Raw genomic sequence first — 21,723 nt, 5'->3', positions numbered from 1 at the left:
CTTTCCTATGCTCTTCCCACATCTTTGTAAAAGTTCCTGTATTAAATATTCATGAATATTACGAAATCACCCCCAACTCCAAAGTGCCATGTGTTTACCACTGGGCTCCTGACTGCCAAGATATAATATGTGTCGGGCTGTACCTGCCGTGGGACTCTGGAGGGGAAGAAGGAACTTCTCCCGGTGGGTCCAAAAGCGGATGCTGACTCGGGCCTTGAGGATGGGGTGCAAAGAGGCTGAACAAAGTGGATGGAGAGACCACGTCTGGAGGCAGAAGGAGGATGGTGGTATGTGTGTGGCGGTGGTCAGCTTCAAATCCTTTGCCCCAAATGAACTAGAGGAGGAGGTCCAGGTAACGTAGTCCAGATTCTGGTGAAAAGGCCAGGAAAACCTGCACTCCAAATGCGGAAAGAGCCTGTCCGGACCTGCCAGCTGTGGCCACAGGACCAAAGAAGGAGATTAATTAGGATTGCCTACCAGGGTGGAGGGATGGGGGCAACCCCCAGAGGGACCCCAGTGTGCACTGCAGACCTTCAATCCCCCCAAAACTCACAGAGCAGTCTGCAAAAGGTTGTGATTCTTCCCAGGAGGGTGTGGGTAAGTCCTACCTTGCTTTGGGGGCCAGAGTCAAAGTCTTAGGCGAGGAACCAGAGGCTGAAGAAACCAGCAAGGGGGGAAAGCAGGGAGGGGGGATGAATTGGGAGACTGGGATTGACATATATATATACTAATATGTATAAAATAAATGCTGTATAAAAAATAATAATAAAATAAAAATTGAAAGAAAAAGAAACCAGTAAGAAACCGTGGCTGTCAGGCCTCAGAAACAAGGTCCTTCTGTCCTTGCAGGTTGGACTGGAAGACAGCTAATGTTCTGGTACAATCACGGAAACCCTGAGCGGGAAGGCGCACACAGACACACAGACACTCAAAGGCCAGGACATGTCATTTCCAAGTGGATTACATGGCCCACTTGGCAGGCTTCCCCGTGGATTCCTTAGACACTACTAGAGCCCTATAAATGGGATGTAAAATTCAGGCAGGTTTCCTGTAGCGTGTCAAGCTGGTGACTCCCTCAAACCAGAAAACAGAGCAAGAAGTGCCAGAGCTGAAGAGGGAGGAGATAGGCACTTTCCGAAGTTAAGACTGGATTGAGGCCGCTGTTCACTCAGCCCCCAGGGGGCTTGGGGGGAGCGTCTGGTTCTTCTACTTGACCTTGGCCTCCAAGGCAGGAGATATCGCCCCTGGTTACTTTTTGCGGATTCATCATGCACAAATTCATGTTCCTCTCTAAAGTGACTACCTTTGAAACAGCAGAAGTTTCCTTTGTTTTTCTTAATTTGTACCTCTTCCAGCAGTGTACCTAAATTGGGTATTCCAGAGTCTTCTGTCTCTTCCTCTCATCAGCTTCGTAGACTTTGACCCTATTTGCTTTGGAATTTCATCCATCCGGTTGACATTGGTACCTTGAGCACCTACTATGTACCCTAGCATAGATTCTCTTTTCCCTCCCAGCTCATTCGTCAGATAACTTTGATTCTTCTTCCCCGTTTTTTTTTTCCCCGCCTTGGTTAACTGTCTAAACAGCCCCCTTGACCTGCAAAGGTGGAATGGGTGAGTCACCATTCTCTTTCACAAATGGGGGAACCTCGGTACAGAGATATTTTATTCTTAGGGACCTGCTGTGGGGCTGCGGTCTCCTAGGGAGGAGGGAAGCATAGCAGTTCACAGACCTGGGCTCAAATTCCACCCTCTCCTGCCAACCAGTCTGGTGACCTTGGACATGCTGATGAACCGTTCTGAGCCTTAGTCTCCTAATCTGGAGAATGGGGATAATGTCACTTCTCTCAAAACATGTTGGGGAATTATGAAAAACGTTTTTCAGGTGATGTGAGAGCAGTTCTCCATACACACCCAGACCGCTTGTTTGCAGAAACATGGCCTTTCCACTAGAAGAAGACACAAAACTACAAAGAAGGCAGGACAGGATGAGGAAGGAAGAGGATCCCCTGATCCCCTAACATCATGCAGATGATGAGGAGAAAACAACAGTCACCTCCCGCCCAGCATGGTTGGCCCCTCTTGGTCGGGATGCCAGCACCCTCTCCCCTTCGCCAGTCTTCCTTTAGAGAGACATCCTGCAAGTGTGCAGAGAACAGAGCTATTTCAGAGCCATGAAAGGACTGGGTCCTTCCATTCAAATAATAGGTTAATGTCACCTCTGGCTGGTTGCTATTTTTATGAAATGGTGAGAAGCTGTGTCCATTTTTCAGCATTTACTCTCTCTCTGGCCTAAGAAAGAATTCCCTTCTAGACCCGGATGTGGACGTAGAGGCTTAGGGTTATACGTGGTGCCCACCTTGCTGAGCTAGAGAAGCTCAAAGCCCTTGAGAGGGAGCTGGGAGCTGTGGAGGAGCCTGGCTGTTCAAAGTCACGTTCTAGATCTGGGTGGGTGGTGGACAGGCACCCCAGAGGGGCAGACCCTCAGGTGTGCAGAGCCCCACGGTGTCAGGATAGAGCATTTGGTCCCTTTTGTGCCCCATCGGTGGAGTCTGCAGTGACCAGCTTGGAGCCGGGCTTGTCCTCCACAGGCTGCATGGCAGATGTCTGTGTTTAGTACTCCTCTCCTCTCTTCTAAAAGGCACCAAAGATTTGAAACCTTCAAGAATCCCCGCGTGACAGGTGCTGGCCGTTTGGCTGAAGCATCTACTGTGATCTACTCTGGCACCCGCCCTGGCACAGAAGGGGCAGGAGGGAACAGTCAACTGAAAAAAAAATATGCACAACCTAAAAGTTGAGAATTATGTTTTATTCGGTGTACATACTGAGGACTTAAGCCTGGGGGGCAGCCTCTCAGATTGCTCTGAGGGTCTGCTCCCAAGAGGTAAAGGAAGAGCCAGGATATAAGGAGTTTTTGAGAAAAATCCAGGTAGTTGGAACATCAAAAGATTACCTTTAAAGGAAACCAGGCATCTCAGGTTAACAAATTTAGCACTTTTCTCTGTGTGGGAAGATGCAAAAGCCTGGGCGCACCTTAACTATCTCGGGCCAGTATCTTGTTTTCCTCTATCCTGAGTTCCCCGCAGGGGTGGGGGATGGGGAGTGTGACTGCTGATGGCTCGGTGGCTGCAGCATCCTTTTTTACTGACATGGCAGGTGGCATTCTTTGTCCACAGGACCTTGGGACCCCCTCTCCCGTGCTCGCTACTCACCCGTCAAAGGCGGAACTAAGTATTTTTCTCAAAGTATGATTATTGGATCACCCTTTTCAAATGACCAAGGTACGCGGTGACAGTGCAGACTCTTGAGTCCCCCAAGCTGACTAAATGATGTTTACTTTGGGACCCCAAGACAAAAGGATCCCTAAACCTCTTCCATCAGTCATATGACCGTGTGACCACACAGAGACAGCAGTCAGCTCCACCCACCTAACCTTCCCACCTTTGAAAGTATCAGGTCTTCAGCATCAGTCTGATTAAAATACCACCCACACTTCATTTCCTTCGCTGAAGGCTCTTCAAGTCAAATCTCATGGAGTAAACTATTATCAGTCACTTATGCCTAAGTCAGGCCAAGCTTCAAATCCTTTCTGAGGACAGATATGAAGAATCTGGGTGGAGAAAAGTATGGCGGGAGGGAGGAGAGGGAAGGAGGGGGGCGGGGAGGAGAGGGCAGAGGGCCCAGGGCTCTGCTGGGATGAACGCTGCCCCTTCACAATTTCAGCCATGGCCGGTGCCAGGTAGGAATCAATCTTTAACAATCTGCGCGTGCTTCCTGAGACGGGGTTGTTTCCAACTTTGCTACATGCTTGGAGTTTAGTACATCCTGACTAAAGCCCTCAGCCCTCCTTGCAACAGAACTTGAGCTGCAGACTGGTGCTTGCCAAAGGCCTTCCTGCTCAAAAATAATATTTGCGGAGGGACGGGGCGGGTCTCTGTGAAGCTCTGAGAGGTCAGGAAGCTTCTCCCTCACAGGCTGGTCCTGTGCACCAGCCGCTCCCTAGCCACACCCCCAATGCATCCTTCACATTTTGGCACTTCTGGCGGGGACACATGGGCCCCTTCTGACACTCCAGCAGGAATCAGGAAACACTGGAGGGGAGTTTCTGGCAGTGCTATGAATACCCCCTCTCAGAAAGGACCAGGCACCAAAGCTGTCTTATCCTGAATTTAGTGCTGTTTTCACTTGCTCTTTGAAGCTATTTGCACCTCCCTCCACACTCCTGGGGCTCTTTAGCTGTTTTCCCAAAGACTCAGTTCCTTTTTCTTCATTTATTTCATGCCATGTTCAGAGCTCCCCAAACCCCTCACCTCCAGCACTTCCCCTGTGCCCGCCACTCTCCTCCTCCACTGCCCCTGCCCTCCTGGGTGCACTCAGCCCTTTCAAGGGGCTCCTCGCAGCAAGTCTCCCTCTGGTTGCAGGTCCACAAGAGCAGCAGGGCCATTCTGGCAGGTGTGTGCTTCCACCTCTCAGAATTAGGTAGGAAACACTGGAAAAGACCGAAAGGGCATGCGTCAGTCGGTGAGGTTCACTGAACACAAACTCCTTACTCAGTACCACGATGTTCTGGGAAAGAACAGAGAACAGGAGCCCAATCCCTGCTCCCAAGAAGCTCAGAGCAGGATGAGGCTGACGGTCCTTCACTCTGCAGGCCCTGCTGGGCGTGCAGGGCAGAAGCGCTTGGAGCACAGACCAGGTGATTTTGGCATCCCTGCCCTTCTTACAGATACAGAGAGGGAGACTCCTAGAAGTGACGTGGCTTGCCCAGGGCCTCACAGGGGTACAGAGGTGGGCCGTGATGCTAATTCAGGGCATCTGACCCAACGCCCAGGGAGCGTCCCACCCAATGGACTGGGGCACCAGTACCAGGATGCGAGGTCTGGAGCTGAGCTCACAGGGTCTGGCACTGGCAAGCCGAGTGGGGACTCGATGAAAGCAGCTGTTCCGGGAAGAACGTCTGCAATCCATGTACGAGAAGGACTGGAAGGAAGAAGGGTAAAGATTGGGTCGCCATCTAGGGGTCCGTTAAACGAATTAATATGATCAGGTGACTGTGTATATTAATTCTCTTCCAGGGCTGTGATATTGTGATTTATAATAAGAAATACGTATTTGGTCTTTGTCTTGGTTCTAGCATGAGCTCCTAAAACCCTTGGAATTTCCTAAGAGATGAGAGCCTTAAAGGCGTCTTTTGTTATGTTAATGAGGTGACTTTTGGAACGCTCCATTCGCTTGGGGGCTGGTTACCAGGGAAACCAACCACGTGATTGGAGGGTTGAAACTTTCAGTCCCACCCCTGACCTCTGGGGAGGGGAGAGGGGATGGAGGTTGAATCCATCGCCAATGGCCAATGATTTAATCAATCATGCCTGTGTAAGGAGGCCTCCATAAAAACTCTAAGGACTGAGTTGGAGAGCAGCCAAGTTGGTGAACACATCACGATGTAGGGAGAGTGACACCCAGAGGGGGCGTGGGAGCCCCGTGCCCTTCCTCCAGACCTCACTTTCTGCGCCTCTTCCACATGGCTGTTCCTGAGTTACATCCTTCTTGTTTTAGATTTATTTATTATCATTCTTATTTTAAAAATTTTTGTCTGTGTCGGGTATTAGTTGCGGCACACGGGCTCTTCCATGTGGTGAGCGGGCTTCTCTCTAGTTGTGGCGTGCGGATTTTCTCTTCCCTGGTGTGGCATGTAGGCTCCAGAGCGCGTAGGCTCCAGAGCGCATGGGCTCTGTAGTTTGCAGCACTTCCCTGAGGATTTTTTTTAACATTGGACCACCAGGGAAATCCCCTGAGTTACATCCTTTTATAATAAACAGGCAGTCTAGTAAGTAAACTGTTTCTCTGAGTTCTGTGAGCTGCTCTAGCAAAAGAATGGAAGCCAAGGATGGGGTCCTGGGAAGCGCTGATCTCTAGCCAGTCAGTTAGAAGCACACGTGACAACGTGGACTTGCAGTTGAGTCTGAAGGGGACAGGGTGGTCTCAGCCCCTTAACCTGTGGGATCTGACGCTCTCTCTCGGGGAAGCCGTGTCAGAACCAAGTTGACTCATGGGACAGACAACCTGCTGGTGTTGGAGAATCATTGTTGATCTGGCGACACCTTGTCTTCCCCAACACTGGAATTGGTACCAGAACAAAACTCAAAAGGGCAAAACTCAAAACACATCTTTTGTGGGAGGAGGGGATTAACTTTTCCAAGCAAGCCCACCGACACCTACCCTCACGGCCTCTCGAGTGAAAGGAATGTAAAAGCAGCTCCTTTTCTTGCTTTTCTGTCATGTCAGCCACCCTCACTCTAACAAGGCCACGGAGCCGGAATTATCACCTGCTTCTCACTATCACCTGTGTTCGAACTGAAGCGGGCTCCGAGTTCAGCCCACGCCATCCACCACCCTGTTCTCCACTCCGTGGGCAAGGAAGTCGTGAGTATCTTCTCCCAGGCCAGGCCGCAGCCAAGCACACTGTCCCGCTCCTAGGAGGTGCCACCAACTGGCTTATCATCCAGGCAACGTTTGTGGAGGGCCAATTCTGTGTCAGGCACTGTTCTAGGCCCGGAGATACTTCCACAGGCCAAACACCCTCTTCTCCTGCAGCAGGTAAAAAATGAGATGGCCAAGGTAGGTCATTTGGTAGGTCATCACAGGCCATGGCGAGCCCTGTAGATGGAGGGCCATCGATGGCCTTTTACACTGGGGGCTGAGGCCTGAGGGACAGGGAGGTTTAAGCCGGATGAGAAGCTGGAGAGTGAAAGTGGCCGGCAGAGGGGACAGCTTGTGAAAAGTTCAAAGGCAGTCACCGCAGTCTGAGGAACTGAATGGAGGCAGATGCAGCTGTACTGGGTGCACAAGCAGGCTTCGTACTCGGCCAGCGCGTACGAGTACCCACGCGCTTGGTTTTTGGCTGACATCTGTTCTGATTGGTCGGTTGTCCACTCCGATTGTGTTAGGTAACTAGTCAGACATGAGCAGGTCCTGCCCCATCCTGGAAGGGGTCATCTTTCCCTCCCCCACCTGGACACTGGTAATCAGAGCATGCCCAGAGATCCTCCCTCTTTTGGTCAAGGACCACTGCTAAGTTTCCAGCCCTATCAGAACCAAGCAAGATAAAACCGTCGGCACAGGTCAGCGCAGGCGCACCAAGACCCAAAATGTGACTCAAAGCAAGCCGGGGTTCATTATGCCATCATTATAATAAATTAGCACTGCGGTTACCCCCTCCACGGGCTTCACTTGGGTGCTTATGATCAGGTAGCGTCCGCGCACTAAGGGAAAGGTTATATGACCTAAAATTGTCAATCAACTCAGAAAGTGAAACTTAGACAGTCGTCTAAGCCACAGCGGCAGCATTTCATCATTCCCACCCCGACTCCAGATGTGAGCCAGCAGGGTCTAACCCCAAGGATTTTCCATGGTGCACAGAAGACTTGGTCCTAATGGAGAGAGTGTGTCCTAAAGGTGGTGGTCAGAAGTGGGAACTGTTCTCTGCTCCCAGCCTGAAGCAGTTACAAAGGGTAGGGCCAGCCGGGCTTAGAAAATAGCATCTCGGATGAGGTCCCGAGGCTTGGTTCTTTCTCCTTCACTGGTTTTTCCCAAAAAGACTAGATGGATTTGGTTTGGGGTCAGCCTGTCCTTTTACCCTTTCAGCTCATCAACCTTCTATCTCTGCCACAATAGGAAGATCCTACTTTGACCTGTGCGTTCTGATTCACAGAGCTCCTTCACATGCGTGAGCTCATTTGACCTTCTCAACAGCCCTAAGGTAGAGATATCATTCCCAGTTTACAGATAAAAACCTGAAACTCAGAGGCTGTCATTTGCCGAAGGTCAAAAAACAGAACTCATGACTTTCCCCCAGATATGCCCTTCCTCCAGCTTTCTCCACACTAATGATGGGCTCCCCCCGCTACCCAATGATTCATGCCAGAAGCCTGGGAAACAACTTTTGACACTCTCTTCCCCAGCCTCCATCTCATCGATGACCAAATCCCATTATCTCTGTCTCCTAAATATCCCACTCTGAATCCAGCTCTAGACTATCATCTAAGTCACCATTATCTCTCCCCCTGGGCTGATAAGACAGCCTCTTATCTGGTCTCCCAACACCATTCCTGCCCTACTTGCATCCTTCCTCACACCAAGCTGAGAATTGCTGCAGAAATGCAAATCTGACTATATCACTCCCTACTTTAAAACTCCTTACAAAGTCCTAAAGTCTAGTAAAAAAAAAAAAAAAGAAAATGCATAATGTGGGTCCCAAGCACTTCGTGGTTGAGCTCCTACCACGTCTTCATCTTCACCTTCATCACACCTACCTCTTCCCCTCCACCCCTAAGTTTAACCACAAAGCCTTCCTTCCATTCTCCACAGATGCTAAACACTTCCAGCCTCGGGACCTCACACCCGCTGCTCCTTCTGCCTGGAATGTCCTTTCTTTCGGTCCAACATCACTTCGTTTGGTTAGTTCCTACCCAGAGGTCTCAGCTTAAATGTTCCTTCTTCAGAAAAACCTTCCTGACTTGTCCAGATGAGGTCAAGTTGTTCTCTTACATACTTTCATAGTTGCCCATATTCTTCCCTCACCACTAATATCACAATTAGAATCCGTGTATTATTTACGCAGTTGTCAAAGTTACCTATTGCCGTAAAAATACTGCATCACAAACTGCTCCTAAACACAGGGACTTCAAGCAATAATCATATTCTCATGGATCTGCACATGAGTTAGACGTGGCAGAGCTAGAGTGTGTGTGTGTGTGTGTGTGTGTGTGTGTGTGTTTAATGTGTGTGTATTGAGACAAAGAGTCAGTAATACCAAGGAGCTCAACTCACAAGTGTTTGAAAATCCAGAGTTCGGGTTCTCCAAGTCTCTTGACCTGCAATCCTAATGTATGTTAGGTGTTTTGCCCCAAATGTAGCTGTCTCACTCAGGAACAATTTAATTATTGCCCCCCCCCAGCCCGCCCCGTGCCACTCACTCAAATCTGCCAACAGAATGCCAACCCCGCAGGGACTGTGATGGTTCATTGTATGTCAGCACTTGAACGCGCTGGGTCTCTCTCTTTTATTTTAAAATTTAATTTAATTTATTTTTTATACAGCAGTTTCTTATTAGTTATCCATCATATACCTATCAGTGTATACATGTCAATCCCAGTCTCCCAATTCATCCCACCACCACCACCCCCCACTTTCCCCCCGTTGGTGTCCATACGTTTGTTCTCTACATCTGTGTCTCTGTTTCTGCCTTGCAAACCATTTCATCTGTACCACATATACGCATTTTTCTAGATTCCACATACATGCATTAATATATGATATCTGTTTTTCTCTTTCTGACTTACTTCACTCTGTATGACAGTCTCTAGGTCCATCCACGTCTCTACAAATGACCCAATTTTGTTCCTTTTTATGGCTGAGTGATATTCCATTGTATATATATACCACATCTTCTTTATCCATTCTTCTGTTGATGAGTCTCTTTTCATCTTCTACACAACGAGATGATTAGACTCTGTGTTCGTTAAGCCTCTTTAGGCTAAGCTGTTGGAACAAAAGCACCCCAAAATACAATGACTTAAATAAGTTAGAAGTCTATGCCTCTTTCTCATAAAATCCTAACTTATGTAGTTCCGGGTAGTCAGTCGGCTCTAATCAAAAAGGTCATCCAGGGGCTTCCCTGGTGGCACAGTGGTTGGGAGTCTGCCTGCCGATGCAGGGGACACGGGTTCGTGCCCCGGTTTGAGAAAATCCCACATGCCGCGGAGCGGCTGGGCCCGTGAGCCATGGCCGCTGAGCCTGCCCGTCCGGAGCCTGCGCTCCGCAACGGGAGAGGCCACAACAGTGAGAGGCCCACGTACCAAAAAAGAAAAAAAAGGTCATCCAGGGAGCCAGGCTAGTGGGTCACCTCTCCTGTGGTCACACATGCTTCCACCTCTGGATCCAAGGCAGCAAAAAGGAGAGAAAGGAGAGCCAGGGCTTTGCTCTTTAAGGAGATGATGCTGTAAAACTTCATACCTCATTCTGTTCACATCCCTCTGGCCCGTGACAAGCCACATGGCCCCTGAGCTGCAAAGAAGGTTGGGACATTCAGTTTGTAACTGGATTGTCATTACAAGCTAAGAGTGGGGGAAAGGTTGGGAAAGGGTCTCTGTTTGAAAGGAAAAGCATAAGTGGGAAGAGAGTTTACCACAGAAAAGTGGATCTTGAAAGTTCTTTTGTCTCTTCCAGCAAGAAGAGGCCGTGCTCTTCAGCCATTACACAATCTTTCCTAAGTATCGGCTTCATCTCGTTGTCACATTTTTATTCCAGATAGTCCATTTGGGCACATTTCACAATCCACGGCTCACTGCGATCTTGAATTCCTCTGACGTATTTCCTATGGATTGGCCAGGTCATGTGCTTTTTCTTCCATCTCTTGCTTGACCCTTCGTAAAATCTGAGCTAATTAGCAAGCTTCATGGTGGTTATGTTGTTTCTTTGATGACTTTTCTTTTCCTCTTCATTGCTATTATTCCCGGTTATTGGTTGGATTTTCACATGTTGTGGAAAATCCTTAGGTTATTTTCAGATTTCCCAGCCCCACCCCGCTTGGTAATCTCCTTTCCTAATAACTGAGACATTTATCTGGCTATGTCCAACATTCTCTTCCCTTTATTTCTCCCAAAGCTCCCATACCATAGTGTTCAGCCTGGGAGAAAGAATGAAGGCCAGGGCAAGAGTTTCCCATATCCCTTATTCCACCTTTTGAAAGCCAAAAGAGATGAAGGTAAGTCAAAATTCACAGAGGCTTGATTTTCTACAGACTATTCCCCATTAATTCTTCTTTAGTCTAAAGGGAGATTTCCATACTTTACTACTTCACTTAAAAGTGACCACGGTGGGCTTCCCTGGTGGCGCAGTGGTTGGGAGTCTGCCTGCTAATGCAGGGGACACGGGTTCGAGCCCTGGTCTGGGAGGATCCCATATGCCACGGAGCAACTAGGCCCGTGAGCCACAACTACTGAGCCTGCGCGTCTGGAGCCTGTGCTCCGTAACAAGAGAGGCCGCGATAGTCAGAGGCCCGCGCTCTGCGATGAAGAGTGGTCCCCGCTTGCCACAACTAGAGAAAGCCCTTGCACAGAAACGAAGACCCAACACAGCAAAAATAAATAAATAAATTACTAAACTCTTACCCTCAACATCTTAAAAAAAAAAAGTGACCATGGCAAGATCCACGTTTCCCAGTTTTTTGCTAGGGTTTCTTTCTGCTAATCTACGAGCTGCATGCATTATTTAGCCTCATCCAGCCTCATCCAACACACACAGCCAGCCCAGCACTTATCATGCCCTTGACAGCACTTCTGCAGCGTGCTTTCCTTGACTCTTAAACAACTTTCCCTCTCCTTTATTCCGGGATCCTGTTTGCTCATGACAACTCTTGTCTGGAGAAGGACAGGAACCTTGCCTGGATGGAAGAGAGAAAGAAGAAAGTATGCAGCACTCAGGAAAAGGGGGAGGAGCCAAGGAGAGAACTGAAAGAGAGCAGAGGCTTGGCTGGAACTCACGCGCTGGAGGTCATGGCCAACGGACCTCAAGAGCCCACGGACGATGGCAGCCAAGGAAGGAGGTGCAGCCAGCTGGCTTGGGAGCCCTAGAAAGAGAGGACTCTGGACTGATGGGTCCTCAGAGTGCCCTGTGGGGAGCAGAAGAGAGAAGTGAGCCTCCATCAGCCAGGCTCTGATCAACATGGAGGAGAGGGAATGGAGAACACCAGATGTTAATTTCCAGGGTGTGGTGAAGAAGACAGCCAGTCCTAGGGGGGCAGAGCTGGCCAGAAAACATGAGCCCACGTGGCAGCTCAGGAATGCTGCCTTTTGGTGAAGCAGGGACTGGGGAGACTTGGCATCCTCAGGAGGCTTTGCAGAGGTAGATGTGGTCAATCTTTGCTCTGCAGAGTTTGCTCCAGACCCTTCATGTTTTTCAGGTGAGTGAGTAAGGGGAGATTGGTGCTAAAACAGTAAAGAGAGTCCAAAAAGTGTCTTCCATTTCTCTGTATCAGAGACTCAAAATGAATAATAACAATGGTTGAAATGAGCCTGAAGTGGCCCTGGTTTGAGTTTTGTTCAGGACAAGGACAGATATTTGAAACAGTTCACATCAGAACATAGAATTGGAAATACTTCTATTTCAGGTTGAAAAGCATCCTTGGAATCAATTCTAGGTTTAGCAGGAAAGGAGGGTTCAGGGGTAGTAATTCTTTGGATCAATTGCAGCCTTTATCTCTGGGAGAAGAATCTCTTCTTTTACCACATTTTCTATCTAAGATGGTATTAAGGTCTGAGAATCTAGGTCACAGTATAACCTCCTCTGCTACTTAAGAAAAAGCAGAGACAGAGACACCCCTTCATCAGCTGAAGTGCAAGTTTGCAGGGAAGCCCTGAAATATTGCGCAGAAAGACTCATGCATGATCAGAAAGACTTGGAGACAAGACAGGACATTTATAGACATTATCCTCTGAGGGGCTGCCTTACCAGGCTCTGCCCCCTCCGACTTTCAGAGGGACAAGTCCCATCCTCCACTCCAAATGGACCCTACCATTTTCTCATTATTCTAGAGCATCTCAAACTCAAGAAGTCCAGGACATAGTCTCTGGGTCCTGGGTGATCAGAGGTACCAGCAGGCTTCCCAGAAGTCAAGATAGACCTCAAGAAATAGAAGCAGGGCTTCCCTGGTGGCGCAGTGGTTGAGGGTCCGCCTGCCTATGCAGGGGACACGGGTTTCGTACCCCGGGCTGGGAAGATCCCACATGCCGCGGAGCGGCTGGGCCCGTGAGCCATGGCCGCTGAGCCTGCGCGTCCGGAGCCTGTGCTACGCAACGGGGGAGGCCACAACAGTGAGAGGCCCACGTACAGCAAAAAAAAAAAAAAAAAAAAATTCCTGGCGTTCACATCATCCCGGAAGTGGGGAAAGGTCTCTGCCTCAGCACCTGTCTTCACTACTTTGATGCTCAGTGTCTTAGCCTGTGTGGTCCATTCCAAGACCCCGACCCCTCCTCCAAGAGCCCGACCCCTCCTCCAAGCCAAGCAGAGAGCCTCAAGAACGGGGATATAGGGATATATGTATACATATAGCAGATTTACTTTGTTATACAGCAGAAACTAACACAACATTGTAAAGCAACTATACCCCAATAAAAATGTTAAAAAGAAATGCATATACTAAAAAAAAAAAAAAAAAAAGGAACCCTTCACAGCTCTTACGGAAGTGGTACTTCCTGTTCACCCTGGACATCTCCACACTCATTCCATCCAAGGTCCTGTACCTCCTGCCTCTGGGTGCAGGCAGAGCACAGGTCCCCACCCCCAGGGGCCCCAGGAGCTCTCCATCCATCCGCTCTGGGCGTCCTTCCTTGGGATGTGTCCCCCCTCCCCTTCACCCTGAGAAATCCCAGGCTGGGATCAGCCAGCTCCTCCCCTGCACAAGCCTGTACTTGTTTCTCACCTGGGGCAAGGGAGGTCCGGGTCCCTGGAACACAGAGTCCCTGAGGGGAGGTGGGAAATACCACTCATTCCTTCAAAAGGCCCATACAGCCCGGAAAACAGGGGATGGATTCCTGAGTCAGACTGTATGGCCAGCACTGTATAGGGGGGCCACCTCCCCCCACCTTCCTCAGGGGTGATTTCCCTGACTCTTTGCCTAACGGGTGTGAGGGAAGGAAGCCTGGCAACCTGGCTCTTATCTCCTCTTTCTATTCATTATACAGAGACACTGACCAAGGGAGCAGGGGAGGTCGGCTGCTGTCAGGGCTCGTCTCCAAACCCTGTGCCCGGCTGTGGGGCTGCGTTTCCCTGGAGGAGGTGCCTTTCTCTCTGCCTGGTCTGGGGTCAGCCCTGGACCTGAGCCTGCGTGCCCTCGGGTGTCAGGGCTGCCTCACACGGACACCTTGGGAGCATTGCCCAGTGCTCTGTGAGGCTTACATTTAGCATGGACGTCTCACGAGGAAGGGAGAAATGAGAAGAGGCTTCCCATCCCAGGAACAAAGCCCCAGAGTCTGACAGCAAGGATGACAGCCAGCATGCTTGAACAATGTGGCTCTGCTCAGCTGTCCCCGTAGTGGGTCAGGCAGGGCTAGGGCGGGACATTTTGCCCCTCTGGGCAGTCTCTTCCTAGTAAACCTCTTCCCCGGTTGAGCTGACTTACACAGCTTACTAGAAAAAACTCTGAAGTAGGAGTTGAGAAACTTAGGTTGCTCTCACTAAATGACCTTTGAAAACGATTTCTCTCTTCTGGTCCTCAGTTCCCCCATCATTAGAATCCCAGGTTCCACTTGGAGTAGTTAGAGGATCACATTAGACGGATGAATAAAACTGCTGTGAAAAGTACAAAGAAGCACACAAGTGCTAGTAGCAAGAACAAGAGTTCTGTTAGGTTTGAAGGAGTCTCTTCTTTCACTCAGATCCTTGCTCCTATAACACGTCCTGTACAGAGAGTGTAGGGGTCCAGGAGGAAGCTGAGAAATTACAGGAACTTTTCTTGATACAAAACCAATGTCTCCCGTTCTGTCTTGACAGGAGAGGACAGACAGCCTCCTCCAGGCTTTCTAAACTCTCAACCACGGTTTCCCGGAGCTTCAAACAATTTGTCCATTTGGGTTGGGTCTTGAGATGACCCTGGTCCCCATCCCCCAGGGGCCCCCCAGAGACAGCCGTCCATCCTGGGCTCACCCCCTTGAAGCCTTCATCATTCCCCAGTCATGTCCAGGCCAAGTGCCCGGCTCTGGGGAAGAAAAAGAATCGGTGGGGAGGGGACGTTGGCACAAGGAATCCAGGGAAGGACAGGGAACATTGGTCCCCCTGCCAGAGCAGACTTGGACTCTAAAAATAGTTTCATGATGTAAACCCCAGAACAAAGTCTTCTTTGGCTCCAGAAGTAAAAATTCTCTGTTTGGAATTCAATCCAAGGCTTTGTTCTAAGTACTTTACATGACAGAACCTATGAATATCTCCAGCTAATTGCTCCGAGTTTTGTAATCTCTGTGGCAAGAGTTCCAGCCAGGTCGATTAAGGGGAGTGGATATGCTCTATCAGGGGGGCCCCCCCAAGTTCCTGTAAATCAGATCGTGTTTGGCTTTGTACCCAACTCAGAAGCCTGTTGTATGACTTGGTCTAAAGGCTCTGTTTCCAACCCAACCTGTTGGGTTCTTGGCCATTATGGTGGGGTGGCAACACAGAAGGGGCAGGGGACACACAGAGACATGCACTTAATCAAGGCTTAAAATGAGGCAGGATCTCAGACCGCAAGCACGTTTCCGTGAGTTTGCTTTTGGTTAGATGCGAGAAGGGGTTGCTGAAAGCTCCAGCCTTATGCTTTGTAAATGGGATCAATCAAAATCTACCCCCTGGCTTTTATTAGGGAAACTGCAGGCCTGAGGCAGGGTAGGCAGGCTCTGTTCTCCCACAGCAAGACCCAAGTTCATCGTGAACAGAAACGATGGACATTGAGCATTCTGAAATGGTGGCAAGAGCATTTGGCCCATGGCTCTGGCCCAACGGAAGTCTTACAGAGAGAAAATAGCTTCAAATTTGTATCCCCAGCGGCCTCCCTAAATGTAAAACTTTGTTAAAACAAATATGAAGCATTTCCTTCATGCACCGCAGGTAGGGGCTGAGGGCCTGAGAATTATTTACCTGTTGCTCCAGGAATCATCTGAAGCCACTAAGATCAGTGAAGGTAAATGATATTAAAATTTAGAAATCTTCCCAGATTGCGGGGGAGGGGGCGGGGGAGGGGAACAGACCATGCCACCCACACATAGATTCAAGGGCGAGTTACACACAAGCAGAGCAGAATGTTACGCAACCGGGTCACAGACCGTTCTTTAAATGGAGTTGGAAATTCCCCTTCAGATCTGAGTCCCTGGTTGTTTCCGGTTTGTTTGCTTCCTTGGTTTCCTTTCTCATTAATTACTTTTATCCTGCTAATTTGCTCTTTCGGCAAGGAGTTTTTGAGGGACTGTTATATCCTAGCTTCTGTGTTAGGTGCTGGAAATTCAACAAAGAGCAAACCTGGCCAGGACTCCTGTCCTCCTGGGGTTTACCGTCCAATTGGGTGGCGGCACTGGGGGGAAACAAAGATCTTCAGAGGGTACCAGCAGAGGCTGCGTTGTAGGTGCTGGCTTATTTTGTCTGGAGGTTTGATTTTACTTTGTTTTGGGAGATTGGCTTCTGAAGATGGTGGTTTGGGATACGGTTCTTTCCATATGATTTTCACTTGTTTTGTTCTTAATCAATGACATCTTGGACTGTCACTGAAAGCTCCTCCTGGCTGAAGCTGCTCGAATGATCCATCCCAAATTGTTTGGAAATGCCAGGAAGATGAGCCCACAGGCTGCTGTCACCAATTCAAGTCAGAGCTCGAGAATAACCCACCAGTGACCTCTGACCCCGAACGCCGTGGGCTGTGGTCGCCTCTTAGTTGCCAGGCTCTGCAGTGGTCCCTGGGGAACATTCCTCTGGGTGACTGCCACGGGTAGATGTCTCTTCTTCGGGGTGATGACATCTTTGTGGGGATTGAGCTGGCACCTCATCCCAAGAGTTTAGGTCTAAAATGAAAGGCACTTGGAAGATTTGCACAACTCTTTTCCAAATACATCAGTTACTGACGTGCAGAGAAGCTCCTTATAGTAAGATGTGGAAACTGCAGGCTGCTTGAACACTCTCCCCAGTGTGTTCTACCCAACCTGGGGAGCAGCTTCTCCTGAGACAGTCCTGGCCTATATAGACTCTGGAGGCCACAGCTATAAAACCACCATTTAGTCAGACCTCCCAGTTTAACCTGCCATTCTACCAGCCTTCCTTCCCTCCACCCACCAGAAGCCTTTCCTTTGGGCCTCCCAACTGTGCATTTCCTTTGAGTCTCAGAACCTAGCTTCCAGGTAAGATGCTGAGGCTGGAAAGGTGGATGCCTGAGGGCGCCATGTTTGAACAGCCATTCCTGGGACTCGCTCGTTAATGCGAGGCGGGCAGGACAAGGGCCCTCTCCTAGGTCTCCGGTCCACAGCATCATCTATCCCTCCATCTTCTAGAAACCTGGACATGGGCTTTCTATTTACCTTCTGAAGAAAATCAGTTCCAAGCATAGAATTGGCAGGATTCCTAAAAGCTCTTAATGTTCATCCTTCACCATGTCATAAATCTTCTCTAATCTGTCCCCTTATGAAAGCCAAACAGACAAATTTCATATTCCTCTCTCCTTCCTCTTTTCCTTTTTTTCTTCTCTTCTACTTCTTGCCTGCCTCTCCCCCTAGCAGGGGGAGCGTGAAGGGACACAGGGGCCTCCAACTTTCTGTTTGTGCAGAGGAATTATTCTCAAGGCAACAATTTTCCCAACAACGATGTAATTATGAAATATTACCCAGACACATTGGGTATTATTGAATGTGCCATTTCTGGATCCTGGCCAAAGGCTTTGGCAGAAACAGGACTCGGGAAGAAAAGAGGGAGAAAAATTATGCACACGTCTCCCTTTCCATCCTGCTGTTGAATTAAACCACATGTAAGTTTTGTAGCAGCGCACAGCAGAAAGGAACAGCTCCAAAACACGTGTTTCAGAGCAGAGATCTTGTCTTGGGGATTTTGAAAATTAGCGGCTAAAGCAATATAACATGAAGTCAGGGCATGTGGAAGTGATTAAGGGCCGTTGCCATGTACAGTAAGAGCTGTTAATCAACGCCTCACTACTGGCTACTTGGAGACAGGATTTGAGTAAACATGGAGTTGAGCTCAATAACTAACCCAGGGGTCATGAGGACCCTGGGGTCAGGGATCACATTTACCCTTGGGAAAGAGGTGGAGTTAATGACACAACAAATTCCTTAGTAAAAGTAAAGCAAACCCTAGAGGGATGCTAAAGCACAAGCCTCATCCACAGGGTTGTAATTACATGTGCCTGGGGCTCGGAGGAGTCTCTGGCATTTCTTCCCGCCACAAAGACATCACAAAGAAGCACCTCAAAGCTAGGATGTGTATGGTCTCCTTATTTCTATCATTCACTCATTGTTTCATTTATAAATTTGTTCATATAAATATTCAAGTAGTATTGATTGAGTAACTACTATGAACACATATTATGGACAATGTAAAGATCTGGTCTCTAATCTGAAAAAACCTACTACCTAATGAAAATAGAAAACCTATCATTATAACAAGCTAAATTAACAATAGAAGACATGGCATCAGGAAACATACATGTAATAGTAAAGGAATAACGCGGACAAGAACCTTTCAAGGAGTTTGGGAGAGGGTGCTGAGATTGATGTGGTCCAGGGTAACCTGAAAGGGATGGGATTTGGATTGGGCTGTGGATGGATGGGAATGAGGAGAAGAGGCATTCCAGGTGAGTTAGGCCAGCGTAGAGTGGATGTGAAGTCCTTCTTTTGCTCCATTCATGTATAAAAGCCGTGCAAGAGCTCTGCCATCAGGACGGGGTTGAACAGATGAGCCTGACATTGACAGGAGCTGCCAGAAAGGATGACCAGTGATGGTTCCATTAAATGAGACCATTAGGGTGGGCCATAGTCTACTCTGACGGGTCTTTTATAAGAAGAGGAGATTAGGACACACAGAGAGACACCAGGGGTGCACAGCACTGAGAAATGACCTTGAAGAAGCAGCAAAGAGGGGAGCATCTGCAAGCCAAGGAGAGGGGTCTCAGGAGATGCCAGATCTGCTGACACTCTGATCTTGGACTTCTGGCCTTCAGAACTGCGAGAAAAGTAATTTCTGTTGTTTAAGCCACCCAGTCTGTGGTATTCAGTAATGGCAGCCTTCACAGACTAATACATATGGCTTTTTTCATTTCATCTGTGGATGTAACTTACATTAACAGATTTAAAAATGTTAATTCAACAGGATAGACCAGTTATTTAGGATATATTTTTAATACATTTTACTTAGGATATTTACATCTGTATTCCAAGGTGAAATTGGTCATAATTTCTTTTCATGTATGATTTTTAACCTCATTTTGGCATCAAAGATAAAGGAGTCTCTATAAAACAAGTTGAGGATCATTCTGTTTTCTATTTTATGGAAAATTTTGAATAACATTTAGTAAAATTCACCTATATAACCACTGAGTCTAGTAGAATTTGTGTGTGTTTTGGAGGTGGGGGAGGGGATAGACTTTTTTAAAACACTGACTCAACTTTTATAAAGGTTGTAGATGTAACCAGGTTTTATAATTCTTTTTGAGACAGTTTCGTTAAGTTATATTTTCTAGGGATTTTAAAATTTTTTTCAAGGATCATTATACAAGAACTAATTGCATTCTTAAGTAGCAGAAACATAACGATAGAAAGCTTTTAAAAATATACCATTAACTACATCACAAAATATAAACTGCCTAAATAAATAAATCTAACAAAATAAGTACAAGGTTTAGAAGAGCAAACTAAATCCAAAGCAAGCAGAAGAAAGGCAATAATAAAGATAAGAGCAGAAACAAATAAAATAGAAAAAATAATAGAGAAAACTCAGAACCAAAGTTGGTTCTTTGAAAAGGCCAACAGAATTAACTAAACTGAAGCTAGACTAACCAAGATTACACACAGACACACACAGACACACACACACACACACACACAGAGAGAGAGAGAGAGAGAGAGAGACTCAAATTAGTAAAATAAGGGGAAAAAAGAAGGGGCATAACTACCGACCAAACAGAAATTTTAAAAATTATAAAGATATACTATAAACAATTGTATACCAGCAAATTAGATAACATAGATGAAATAGACAAATTCCTAGAAAGACATAAACTACCAAAACTGACTCAAGAAGAAATAGAAAATCAGTATAAACCTATAACAAGAAAAGACACTCCTCACAAAGAAAATCCCAGGCCCAGAGGGATTCATTAATGAATCAGTCAAATATTTAAAGAAATAACACCAATCCTTCACAGACTCTTCCATAAAACAGGAGAGGACAAAATGTTTCCCAACGTATCTTATGATGCTTACCTTGATATCAAACAGAGACAAAGACATCACAAGAAGACCACAAATCTTGTGGATGTAGACAAAAATTCTCAGCAAACTGCTAGCAAACTGAATTCAGCAACATGTAAAAGGCTGATATACTATGGCCAAGTGGGATTTATCACAGGACTACAGGGTTGTTTTAAAATTTAAAAACCAATCCATGTGATAAACCATACTGATAGAATAAAAGTAAAACACTACATGATAATCTCAATGTATGCAGAAAAAGCATTTGACAAAATCCAACATTTTTTCATGATAAAAACATTCAACAAGCCAGGAATAGAAAGAAGCTTCCCCAACCTGAAAAGACCTTCTACCAAAAACAAAACAAAACAAAACAAAAACAAAAACGAAAAACGTGAATATCATACCTAATGGTAAAAATGAATACTTTACTACCGAAATCAGGAACAGTACGAGGATCGCCATTATTGCTACTTTTATTCAATACTGTATCAGGATTCTAGCCAGGGCAATTAGAAGAAAAAAAAGGAAGGAAGGAAAGAAAGAAAGAAAGAAAGAAAGAAAGAAAGAAAGAAAGAAAGAAAGGGAGAAAGGAAGAAAAAGAAAAGACATCCAATTGAAAAGGAAGAAGTAAATCCATGCACGTTTGCAGATAACATAATTTTGTATATAGAAAATCCTAAGAAATTTTAAAAATACTGTTAGGACTAATAAGTGAGTTCAACAAGTTTGCAGGATACAAGATACAAAATGCAATTGTATTTCTACATAACAATAAACAATCTGAAGATGAAATTGAGACAATTCCACTTATAATTGCTTCAAAAAGAATGAAATATGGAACAACTTAGGAATAAACTGAACAAAATGTAGGACTTACACACTAAAAACTACAAAATAGTGTTGAAAGAAATTAAATAGGACCTAAATAAATGGAAAGACATCCTGTGTTCATAAACTGGAAGACAATATTGTTGAGATAACAGCACTCTCCAAATTGATCTATAGATTTGATGCAATACCTACCACAATTCTAGCTCCCTTTTTTTCGTGAAACTGACAAACCAATCCCAAAATTCATGAGGAAAACTAAGGGAACCAGAATAACCAAACAATCTTGAAAAAGAAAAATAAACTTGGAGGACTCAAACTTCCCAATAACAAAACTTACTACAAAACTACAAAACCGCTAATCAAGATATGTGGAAATGTCATAAGGATGGACATACAGATCAATGGAATAGAATTGAGAATCCAGAAATACATCCCTACATTTATGGTCAACTGATTTTTGACAAGGGTACCAAAACAGTTCAATAAGGAAAGAATAAGCTTTCCAATAAACAGTGCTGGGACCACTGGATATCTATATCCAAAAGAATTAAGTTGGAACCATACCTCACACAGTATACAAAAAATTAACTCAAAGTGCATCATAGACATAAATATAAGAGCTAAAACTATAAAACTATCAGAAGAAAAATCAGAGAAAATTATCATGACCTTGTATTAGGCACAGTTTCTTAGATACAACACTAAAAATACAGGTGACCAAAGAAAAAAATAGATAAATTGTACTTTGTCAAAAGTATAATAAAAAATTTTGTGCTTCAAAGAAAACTTTAACTTGTATGTGAGTGTTCAAAGCAGCATTATTTACAATGATAAAAAAGTAGGAACAACTTAAATGTCCATCAACTGATGAATGGATAAATAAAATTGGTATGTTCATACA

The sequence above is a fragment of the Phocoena phocoena genome, chromosome 21, assembly GCF_963924675.1.
Source record: "Phocoena phocoena chromosome 21, mPhoPho1.1, whole genome shotgun sequence".
In the NCBI taxonomy this organism is placed as follows: Eukaryota; Metazoa; Chordata; class Mammalia; order Artiodactyla; family Phocoenidae; genus Phocoena; species Phocoena phocoena.
The sequence above is the reverse complement of the archived record's forward strand: the minus strand, read 5'-3'. Positions refer to the sequence as shown.